At 44.5% G+C, this 12,271-nt stretch overlaps 1 protein-coding gene across 1 annotated transcript in view; it reads left to right on the top strand.

Annotated features, from left to right (window-relative positions):
- The window catches only part of Fstl1 (follistatin-like 1), a 51,010-nt gene that overhangs the window by 593 nt on the left and 38,146 nt on the right, over positions 1-12,271 (top strand). The window lies entirely within an intron of this gene.

Here is a 12,271-nt window from a genome sequence, read left to right as displayed (position 1 = left end):
TCCGGGCCGGCGGGGACGGAGGCGGCGACCCCGGAGAGCGGCCGCCGAGTTCCAAAAGGCGCCTTGAGTTCTTCCTTCGCTTGGAGGAAATTGAGAGTAGTTAGGGACTTTTCCGAGTCTGTCTCCTCGGGGGAGAGCGGGGAGCGGAATCGGAGATTCTTCGGGGGCAAAATAGATTTTCTTTTGTCTCTTGCACAGTGAAATTATGATTTCCTGAAATTTATATTTTTCTTTGTAAATGCTCTGGGATTTTTGTGTTACTATCTGGGCCATATAACGGCCTCTTAAAATCTAAATTTACCCTTAAGCTCAGGTTGCGCAAGTGTCAGATCCATGGCTCTGGGCTTTGGGGGCTCTGCAGTTTCCAGTTAAAGCATTTCAGCGCTTTTTTTTTTTTTTTTTTTTTTTCTTTTTGGTAATGTTTTCTTTTCAACTCCAGTGACCTTCCCGAGACACTACAAACAAACCAACAAAACCTTCGCTCACAAGCCCCTCCATTAACTCAAAGGTTTATGGACAGAAAATAAACAATTCTAAATTCCCTGGGCTCTAGTCTCCAGAAAAGTGAGGTCAGAAACTAAACATTTGATAATTGTGGCAGGAAATGTGGAAGGAATTAAGAAGCATGAGGGAGAAGAAATGGAATGCACATTACAAAAGAAATAGCTCCCTGGTGGGTGGTTTATACGCCCCTCTTTGAATTTTTTTCCTGCATATTACAGTTTCCCGGCCCACCCTTAGCATCACAGTTTGACTCGGCCCCAGAATTCTTAAATGAATACAAAGTTTTTACGATTAAAAAAAAAATGCCCATTGTACCAAAGTCTTGTTTAATTCCACACACTATGGGTTAAAAAGCACAAGCGAATTGTACTCTCAAAGAAATAAAAATAGCTAATTTTTGTTAGCTATTGACTGTGTGTGGTAGTAAAATTCCACGTTCATGGTAGAGAAACTGAGTCAGGGAAGTTGATGTCACTTACCAGATGTCCTCAGTTGTTAAAGCTAGGGACAGGCTCTAAACCCAGCAGTTTGGCTCCGGACCCCGGGTTTTTCTTCTCTGCCCCAACCTACTTCCAGCCATGAAGCATTAGCATTTACCAAGTGTTTTGTACACCAGACATTCATTGCATAAATTACCTGTTTCTTTGCTCTGAAATCTCCTCCAACTCTGCAAGGTAAGTTTATTATCCCCATTTTACAGAGGAGGAAACAGATTTAAGGAAAGCGGGAACCTTGCCCCTTGTCAGGCACCTGGGTAGTTCTAAAGAGAGATCTGAACCCAGCCCCCTCCGCCTTTGGAGCCCATCTTGAACTCAAGGCCAGCTTCTTCCATCCATTTTGATTTCCAGAGTTTAAATTTGAGACAGTATCCCCCTTCGCTGGTGGATTTAGCCGGGTTAAGGAACACTTATCCATCCCCTGCTCTGGCCCTCTCATTGATAGATGAGGTGAATCTCTGGTTAGTTTTACAACAGGCTTGACTGTTTGCTAGTGGGTGGAATGGCTCTGTGAACTGGAATGCAAATCGGAGGTGTGAGGAGCTTGTGGCTTCACTCACCACAGGGCTGTGTGGCCCAGGGTGTGGGATCTGTTTTAGGAAGCCTATACTGCATACCCGCCTCCCCGCCCGCCTGCCTGCATTGCAGGGAAGGCTCGGCCCTGGAAGGAAGTTCCTCCAGCAGCAATTTCCTGCTGGAGGTAGAAGAGTATGGAGAGCTCTCAGATTCCAGGCAAAACCTTTAGGGAGAGGCAAAAACGAGAAGTCCTGAAGTGTGAAAACCAAGGGAGTTGGTGCAGAAAGGTTGTGAAGCCAGGACATGGTTATAGTGAGTAGTGAGGGGTAGTCATGAGCTAGGTTGACTCGAGCCTATTAAGAATTATTATCTTTTAATCAACTGAACTACTGCTGCCTGGCACATTTGGCAAGTTTTTCATCCATGTGTTAATAATAAAACTTCAATTATTAATGAAAAGGTAGTCTGCCTAGGAGATTTGTGATTTGAATTTATTTGAAGCATTATAACTTCTAGTTAATGATGCTTGCTGTAGAAATATTTTTCTTGTTAAATATAAGAGTATTCATCAAACATAATATGTATATCTTTATTGGCATGAGTCTATTTTAGTAAACATTAGAGTAGCTAAACTTCTGCAGACACTGTTGAACTTTTAAAGTGAAATTTAGAAAATAAAGTGAGGTTTTGTGGCACTTTTTGCTTAATATGAGCCCAGAGTTGATTCAACATTTTTAAAATAGTATGATTGACTTATAAATCATGTTGTAAGGCCCAAGTCTGTGGAGTAAACATTCAGAATCGGCGGGGTTCAAGCTTGGGGAACAGTGGCTGTCGTCATTGTTAACGCAAATCTATGTAAATCCCATTCAGTTAGATTTCAGAAACTTAACCGGGCTCATGCAGGACAGTGTTACATTGTCTATTTAGTGTCTTACAGTCCTTCCTTTGGCACTTCAGAGCTGATTTTTGATTTCTTCCATTCTTATCTACTGCCAGCCTCCCTCTGAATTCTGCCCTGCCCCCTGCACATACACCACGCATTCGTTAGACTCTTCCTGGAAGAGGGTGTTGGTGAAGCATAGGGCTCCATATGTGGTCATATGGGTATCTGCGCTGGACTAAGCGTAGAAGGGGCAGCACTGGAGGGGGCTTTACTTGACAGTCCCACAGGAGGAACTTTCCCCTTTCCACCCCTTCCCACTGGGAATCCCTGCAGCTCCTTGAGAAGTGTTGGTGATGGAGGCGTGTGGTGTGGAGAACCCAGCTAGTTCGTGTGCCTTTCAAGTCTCAGTGAATGTGTGGCTGTAACATGCCAGGCTGGAGGGGATTCTGCGGGCCAGCTGCCTGCTTTGTGAGGACAGCCTTGCCGAGTTCCCCACCTCCTCCCACTCGCTCTCCAGTGGTGGATGTCTCTGCTCTGTTCCCAGTGTTCCAGGTCTAGAAATTCATTTTTATAAGTCACGGGTACAGGGGACAGAACTACAAATCAGGTTACTCGTTCCAGTAAGGGATCTATTCTTGATCCATGAACTGTGAGTATATCACCTAAGAGAAGAACAAGGAAAGCAATTACCGTTCTACAGACAGACACACCTCACTTAGCCCTAGGCATGCCATTCTAGAAAATTATCAAAAGCCACGCTGCTTAACCTCCTTATACCCTATTATCTGCATGTACTTAGCCACTAGGAGTTTTAGTGGCTGGTTTAGGAGTACTCCTTCCCCCCCACACTGCCCCATATTGGGTATTGAACCCAGGGCTTTGCATGTTAGGCAAGCACTTTGCCAAAGGATTTTCTTTCTTAGATAGGATCTCACCATGTATCTCAGACTGCCCTCAAATGTGGCCATCCACCTGCCTCAGCCTCCTTAGTAGCTGGGATTACAGGTATGCCTGGCCCCAGAATTGTTTAGAATTGTTTTAATGGTGTACTCATATAGGCGTAGAGTGAAATTCAGATCTGCTGACTGCTTCTTGGAGCTTCAGCTTGTATATTAGCCACTAAAATGATCTCTTGTTTATGTTTTGGCAAGTAAACTGCTTGCTGTGGTTCTAAAGACCATTGTTGGAAACTGGAATGTTGAAACATCACAGGGCTGCTGTGGAATAGCCAAAACAGATGAGCAAGTACCCGGCAAATGGAGGCCCTGCTGTTAAAAGTCCTGTAAAAGTCTCTAGATCAAGTGACAGAAAGCAAGAATCAGTTCCCAGACCCACAGAAGCAAGTTGGGGAGGAGCTGTGCAGGGGAGCAGATAAGGGTCCTAGGCCTAGGTGAACATAATGACCCCAGAGAAAATGTCCCAAAGAAAAAATTAAAGCTAGTTAGGCAAAACACCACAAGCTTCCATCCAACAAAAAGTAAAGGATGAGCTATATACACAAGTGGTCACATGTGAGCATTGAAAATACCATGATTTCATTTTCCTACACCTCTTCAGATAGCTGAATATCCAGCAAAACACATCCAGCGAACATACATTTTCATTCACTTAATAATACCAGCTATCAGCTGAGCATGGTGATACACACCTGCCATTCCAGCTGTTTGGGAAGTTGAGGCGGGAGGATCATTTGAGCACACATGTTGAAGACCAGCCTAGGTAACAGTGAGACTCCACCTCAAAATAATACCAGAACCATAGGACTGAAGAACATAAAACTAAGATGGTTCATTTTATAAGCCAGATGATTAGTGTCCTTGGAGGTGAAATGCATTTTTTTTTCAAGGTACCGAATCCTGATCCTGAAGGCTTTGGCATGAGTGGCTTCTCCAAAAGTGAGCCATTAACAGCACAGGACTTACCTTTACTGTGTCTACCAGGTAGCATTCTCTGCTGCAAGTTGAATGTGCCCTGTACATGGGGCAGAATCACCAATGAAGTATAGGACGTGCTTTCTTCTCTCAGTGCGCTTACAGTCTGGTGGTAGCCAGGTGCTTTAAGTGGTGGTAGCTGTAGTGTATATTATGACATGGTGAGTAGGATATGGTGGTACATGCCTGTAATCCCAGCATTCAGAAGCCTGAGGCAGGAGGATCACTGTAAGTTCCAGGCCAGCCTGGGCTACTTACTGAGTTTAAGACCAGATTGAACTACATAGAAAGACCCTGTCTCAAAAAAAAAAACAGAGATTGTGAATAAGCATCTTTATAGTTATTGTTGTTACATTAATATAAAATATAAAGCTTTCCTTGATTTTGAAACTTCTTTTACATTAATGAAATGCACAGATCCTTAGTGGATAGTTTAAACCACTCTTTCATCTGGATGTAGCCAGGTAGCTACCACCCAGTCAAGACAGAAGGAGGTGCGGGAAGGAGGCTATAAGTGGGAAGACTAGCACTGAACACTGTGCTAGACAGGATTATCAGTATACATTTCATGACTCCTTACCCAAAGACTATTAATTTTCTTTTAATCAGTCCAATCTCTTGATGTCACCCTCAGAGCATTTGGCAAGTTTTACATCCATATTTTCTCAATAATGAATCTGTCATAATTAATGAAAAGGTAAATTAACCTTGCTTGAATCTTACAATTCAGGTGTTACTGTAAGCAGTTTGACTTAGCCAAATTTAACTATACTTCTTATAGAAAATCGTTTTTCTTGGTAGGTACAAGGACACACCACCACCATAGTTAAACATATAGTTTTCATTGACATGGATCCATTTTAGTGAACCTTAGGTCAGCTTTAGTGGAACTTGCCTGACTCTCTAGTGGGTGGATACTCCAGAACTCCCTATAATCTACATGGAGAAACTAAGTGAAGGGGAGGAAGTCAAAGCCTTCTATTGGATCACTTTGCCCTAGTTGTTACAACATTTAAGGAGTGAAATGTAAATCATTGTATTTATGACACCTAAAAACTTAATACTGGTTAAAAATCCAATGAAGAAGAGTTAAAGAAGTCATAACACAACCATGTGTGTCACTAAACATTGTGTTTACAAGAAATTATCTGTGGTGGTGACATTAGGGTACTCTTATTCTTTGCTCTATTCATATATCATCTAGGCTTTTAATGAGCATATCTTAATTTTCATGTTTTATCAGGAAATTTAAACAAAATAATGTGTTAGGAGGGTACATTGCCCTTGAAAAGAAAGGGCTCACAGGAATCTTTGGGATGTCCAAGGAGTGGGATGTCCAAGGAATAGGATGTCCAGGAATTGCTTCAGCAGAAAGTGGGAAGTGAGGTTCCATAGTTAGCGGCTATTGGTTCATCCTCCTTCTGGGGAAATGAGCTAATCAGTCAACAGAAGTATGTGATGAGCTATCCAGACACTATAGAAATAAAAATAAGGGGGCTGGGGATTTAGCTCAGTGGCAAAAGCGCCTGCCTGGCAAGCGCAAGGTCGTGAGTTCGGTTCCCGGTACCGCAGAAAAACCAAAAAAAAAAAAAAGGAAATAAAAATAAGTACCTCCCAACACTGAGATAAAGGGCTTGCAAGGAGGGCTTATACAACACAGATTATCCTCTTTCTCCATGACAGACAATTGCTAGTCAAAGTTCTTCCCTACTGAACTTGGAGGAGGTTTGAAAACCTTACTTGGAAATGGTCCAGGTAGCTATCAGTCAGAATGTATGTGAGGTGAAAGCTAGTTGCCATTCTTGCTGGAAGAAATCAATCAATTTTGACCAAAATGGACAAACGTTTATCTAAAATTAGGATAATAAGAAGGCAGAGCTCAGGACTGTGTGAAACTTACAAAGACAACATGGAGTGATAAATGATAAGCCAGAGGTAGCAAATGGATGACAGTGGCAGGAAAAGAGCACTTACCAGTTTCTGGCTCAAGCTTCTGAGTTCTTTAAATGAACCTGAACACCTTAAAGCAGTCAAACCTAATGTCGAGTATCAACCGAAATATGATAATGAGGATTCTCTTGGCTGTTCTCATGAAGGAAGCAGTTGCTCCCAGTAAGGCTGTATGTGCTGCTGCTGTCATCGATAACAGCGTCTGCATTAGCTGAGGCTGACAATAACTTGCTAATACAGTGCTCGGTGGGTAGTTAAGAGCAAAAAAATATATTCTGTAAATTTGCATTTTCTGCTGTGGTTGAAAGATTTCTGTGTAATCTCACAGACTTTTTATGTCCTCATTTGGAAGCCATCACCATGAAACTATTCCCAGGATTAGGTCTGAATTTATGACTTCTAATATGTCCCCTGAATAGTGCAGACACTATTTGTGATGAACCAAGCTGTTGTCAAACAAGTCATGTGACGTATGGCAAAAGCTGTGGCATGTTGCAGACCCAGATGTGTCTGTGTTGGGATATTGTGTGTGTTTGTCTTAGGATACTGGTCTGAATTGACGTAGGGAAAGTATTTATCTGCTTTTTATCACCAGATTTAAATCCTGTGTCTGAAAACTTTGTTTTTCATTCTCTTTTTCGGTGATAGTGTAATTTATTAATCACCAACAGAAGTATCAGACATTATACTAGCCATCGTGCACATACATATCCAGCTGTTGGAATAAGACTAAAAGGCCGTGGGTACCTTATATGTCCCTGTTCTGAAAGAGCTGTTACCACCACAGCAGGCTGAGATGGATCTGGCCATTAGGGAGCCAGATGCGTGGTTGTAGCAGAAGTTCCCTTGCTTGCCTCCTGTCCCTGGTTCAGAAGATCCATAGGATGGGCAGCCCTGGCATGCTGAGAAAGTCCAGGGTTGTACTTGGGCAGAGAGGATTTGGGCACTTTCAGCCTGTCCGCCTGGTCAGTATGTGGCAGCTTTTTATGTGAAACTGTATCTCTTACTGGACTCTGGTGTTTTTCTCTTCCTTCTCATTTTCCTGTCACTAAGCCTTTCCCTGAGTTCCCACCTTCATTATCTCCTTTTGTTCTCATATCTGTATGTCTCTAAGTGCAGTGGCTTATTTTTGTTTGGTTTACAGTGCAGGGCCTCTCATGTGCCGGGCAACTGCTCCACCACTGAGCGACAGCCTGGCCCCGAGTCTGTCTTTACAGAGACTGTGTTGTTAAGAGCAATACTGTAATGAAATTATTTTTGATTAGAAGTCCTGCCATGTTCCTTTCCAACTCATGTCGCGCTTTTAAGTCACCTGATGTCTCTTGACTTGGAGCTTCACATGAGGACTTCAGAATAGTGGACCGGGCTTGAATTCTGCCCTTGTCCAGCGGAGAGACCTTGTTCCCAAACTCACTTTCCTTGCCTGTACACAATGGCAATGATGCTATCTCTTCAGCTAGGTAACAGAAACAGTTTCCTCCACTCATGGTACCCAGTCATACCAAAACCAAATGCCTGCCAGAGATGAAGTACCTCTTACCAGTCCCTGCAGGTCACTGACAAAGAATTTGGTGGGGGGGGGTTGACATTGTGCTGCCAACAAGAGAATTCTCAGTTTTCACAGGCCTGACTACTCCGCTGTGCAGTGGCTCAGATTATTCCACCTTTTACCTATTTATCACTGAGAGGAATTATAACATGATGCTCAGCACTCAGGCCTTGAAGCTGATGTCTGCCTGCCTGCCTGTCTGCGTGCATATAAGTACACGTGCACAAGTGCGCTAACAGCATGCGGAATTCTGCTTCTTTGACTCTCTCCTGGAGGATAAGTATTACTTTTTTGTTAAAAAGTAAGTGAAGATATTTATTTCAGTAGACACTTTATCAGAACTCCTGCTTCTGCTGAGCCATTCTCACCCTTGAACTTCTATGTGGGATTTCTTCTGTGAAGCCGCGAATCTTCCTATTCCCCCAGAGGAAGAGTTATATGCTCATGGGGCATCTACAGTGCACTTCGACGTAGCTTCTCCCTAAAGCAGTACACAAAGGGCAGGAACTGGAAGGAAAAGAACAGTGAGAAAGGTAATGCAGCTCCTCTGGCATTTTTCCACATTGAGTTTTTCTGTCTCCTGGGTTTGTCCTTATATGTGGACGTGCCCACCAAATGTCTTCGATGGTCATTTTCCTGTATTCCTTTTGTAGTCCCCATGATATGGTCTGTCACCAGGCCATGAATTGTAAATTTTAGTTTTGGAAAATGTGATCACACAAAGAATACAGCCCTTTGCTTTCATTGTTTAAAAAACAAATATCAACTACTCCATTTTTCTTTTTGTAGTACTGGGAATTGGACCCAGGGCCTTCCCGCTGAACTATATCCCTAGTCCTTTTTTATATTTTGTCTTGAGGAAAGGTCTTGCTAAGCTGCTGAATTACCCCGGCTGTGTTCCAGTTTGCAGTACTCTGGCCTCAGCCTCCCAGAGTGCTGGGATTACACACATGGCTACCAATTACTCCTTTTTTTCTTTTCTTCTTTTCCCTTCTCTCTCTCTTCTTTCGTTCTTACTCTCTTTCTTTCTTTAATTTTTCTTTCCTTTTTTTGAGGTACTGGGGATTGAACTTGGAGCCTCTGCACTGAGCTAAATCCTCAGCCCCTGCTTCCTTTTGTATTTTGAGACAGAGCCTCACTAAATTGCCCAGGTTGAACTTGAACTTGGTGGTCCTCCAGCCTCAGTCTCTGAGTGCTGAGATCATAGGTGTGTGCCCCCACCATGCCCAATTTTCTATCTACTCTGAAAGGCATGGTAGGAAATACTTGTGGAACATACTGGATCTGTCCCTCTGGGAGCTAAGGCCACGCAAACCTTGAATCCTTGAGAAAGGCGCTGCTGGATCTTCAGCCTGTCCTGATTCTAGCCTGCAAACCACCCACTAACCCTGGACCCTGGTGTTGCTCTTTGTCCATCTTTCTCCTCCTGTTTTTCTCTGGGCTTTTCTCTCTTATCTCCCTTCCACTGCCATTACGGAGAGGTCATCCTGAAGTGTCAGGGCTGCTAAGGCAGCTGCCAGAACACCCCCGCACCACCATGTTCACATTTGCACAGAGATGCAGCTGCAGAAAGCCTCGCCGTGCTCATTTGCACCACTCATCTGGGACAAAATACATTTCCTCAAAGTCAGGTAGGAAGAGCAGAGTGGAAGTTCTTCCAGATCTGTGCACTGCCCGCCCCTGCGATAGTGCTGTGAGTGAGGCCCAGCCCTCGTCCCCAGGGAGCTTGCGGTCTGGTGGCAGAGGCAGACAGACAGAGACAAGGCTCAGAGCAGTCCGGTATGAGAAATTAGGGCAGGGCTGAGACCCCACCCCAGCACTGGGCCCAGGAAGGCCTGCAAGAGGAAGCGACCCCCAAACTGAGCTCTAAAAATGACCAGTACTTTACCAGACAGCAGGCAAAAAGAGAAAGACCTTTAAATAATTTTTACAACCTGATAAGTAGTTACTGTTGTCCATATTTTATCCTGAAGAAACACTGGCTCAGAGAACTCCGTTATCCAAAACTGGCTACCTAGTAGGTAGCAAACCCCAGGATTGAAAATCCCAAGATAAAAAGCTCAGTGATTAAGCCCCACTGTTCTTTCTAAAATGACTGAAAACAAAGCAGAGACACTTCTGTTAGTAACATGGCACTGTACAAGCCATTTATTTAACTTTTTAAAATGTTTTTATGTTTATGAGTCCAGGTTTGCAGTTCATATGATTACATTTATCCTTGGGAGTCACTGTGTGTACATAACGTATCTTAATTCTTTTTAATTCTCTTTCTTTTCCCTTCGTGTTACATCAGTTTTTTGTTTTGTTTTATTTTGAGCACTGGGTATTGAACCCAGGGCCTTCACATTGAGCTATATCCCCAGCTCTTTATTTTCTGAGACAGAGTCTGGCTAAGTTGCAGGTTGGCCTTGAACTGATGGTCCTCCCGCCTGCACCTCCCAAGTAGCTGGGATTAGAGGCATGCGTGATCACACCAGCTGCGTCGGAGTGGCTGGATGGATGCTTCAGGTCCAGTTGTTCTGGCCACATGGATTTGTCGTGGTTTCCACTTGAACTTGGCTCCAGCTGCTTCTCCGGTGCATAGTGTAGTTGTTGCTTTGAGCTTTTGCAGTTAATGGTCAACAACTCAGGAGATATTTTAAGCCAGTTTCTTTGTCCTTCCAGTGTGTTCTCAACTATTCCACATTAAATAAAACCAAACTGCACGATGGCTCTAACTCTCCAACCTAGTGGCTGGCTGTAACTGTACAGATGTTCACAGCGCAGATGTGCCCTGCCGAGGGAGAAGGTGGAACTACACTGTGCCCGCTAAGCCACATGTGCTGGCGCAGAACTGTTCTGCCCCCAGAAGAAGAGGACCCCTTCTTTTCTAACTGATCTGCAAAGCTCCCAAGGCCCAACCTTATCTCTGAGACGTGAGCTGACCGACATTTCTACGTCGGTACATTTTGTAAACTGATTTCATTCAGAGGCTTGGTGCCTCCATCAAAAGCACCAGGTTTTTTGTGGATCTTCATGGATTAACTAAAATGATAAAAATGGAACTTTCAAAAATCTGTTCTTTTTCCCCCACTGCGTGCTACTTTTGGCAGCTGCCCAACTCTGTCTAGTTTGGGAACTGCGATTCCCTGGGATTGGAGGAAAACCTTTCCAGCTCTCTGGTTGCTGGCTTAGCAGAACCCCCCTCAGCCCACAGCTGAATTCCAGCTCCTGGGAAGAAATGTCCTAGACAGCGCGAACCCCAGCCTGGAGCCTGTCAGCGGCTGTGTCATGTGTTTGCATTAGCTGAACAGAGAGCGGGCAGGCTTTCCGGCCTGGCTCCCTCCTCCCTGCTCGCCCTCGGCGGAGGAGAGGCTGGTGAACGTCTAGACAGCGTCTGCTTGGCAGCGAGCCTTCCTAGCGCGCTCTGCACGGCTCTGCAGCTCTGACTTTGCTCTGTGGCTCTGACTTTGGTCGCCTCCCCTAGCTCATTTCCCCAGTTTTCTTTGTCAACCTTGAAGGATCTTGGGGGACGGGCATGAGCCTCGCATGTAGAAAGCAGGGGAGTGGATTTATGAGCCCTCCAGCACTCCGCTGCCCTGGGAAGCTCAGAGGTGAAAAGTAGCAGCAATGCTGGCCAAGCCAGGGCTGAGGTTTCACATTTCTGGTGGTCACTGGCTTCAGACAAGCCTCCACGGTGTGCAGAGGAAGGCTGGGGCAAATAACCCAGGGCAGACAGGCAGCCAGGCAGCCAGGCAGCCAGGCCTGAGCCTCATGCTGTGTGGACTTAGGCAAGTCAGCTGACCCCTCCTTCCAAATAGGAGAGTGGACGAGCTCTTAAATGGCAGTGCTGAAATACTTCCCATGTAAAAAAAAAAAGGCAGATGTTCTAGATTGGATTTTCAAAATAACCTGCTTAATGGGATTAGGATATCTGATTATCTCCTTGTCTTAATTTCTGGCCTGAGGAGGAACAGTTGGAAAGAGTGGCTGGCCCAAGCGAACAGAATGAGTGACAGCAGGATGCCCCTGGTGCCCTTTCTTCCCCCACAGTGTAGAGTATAGCATGTGGCCCTTGCAGTCTCCATGCCCCGGAATCCTAAATGCTCTTTACCTCACAGCAAAGAGTCACGTTAGAAGCCAACTAAGTAACCACACTGGACAAGAAGTGAAAGATGCTGAGTCTCCCTAGAGTTGAATGAGAAATCTTTTTAGTTTGTTTATTTTTTGAGATAGGATCTCGATATGTAGCCCAGGCTGTCTTCAAATTCATGACCATCCTCCTGCCTCAGCCTCTCAAGTGCTGGGATTATAGGCATGCATCACCACACCTGTCTTTTAAAAAAAGGACAACCTCCAATCCAACTTATCAAACAAAACAAAATTATTTTCTTTTTAAAATGATGCAGTATTGCAAATAGCTTACAAAGTGGCTATTAGTGGAAATGTGGTATTGGGC

This window comes from Chinchilla lanigera, unplaced genomic scaffold (assembly GCF_000276665.1).
Source record: "Chinchilla lanigera isolate Chin_1 unplaced genomic scaffold, ChiLan1.0 scaffold00026, whole genome shotgun sequence".
In the NCBI taxonomy this organism is placed as follows: Eukaryota; Metazoa; Chordata; class Mammalia; order Rodentia; family Chinchillidae; genus Chinchilla; species Chinchilla lanigera.
The sequence above is the reverse complement of the archived record's forward strand: the minus strand, read 5'-3'. Positions and strand labels throughout refer to the sequence as shown.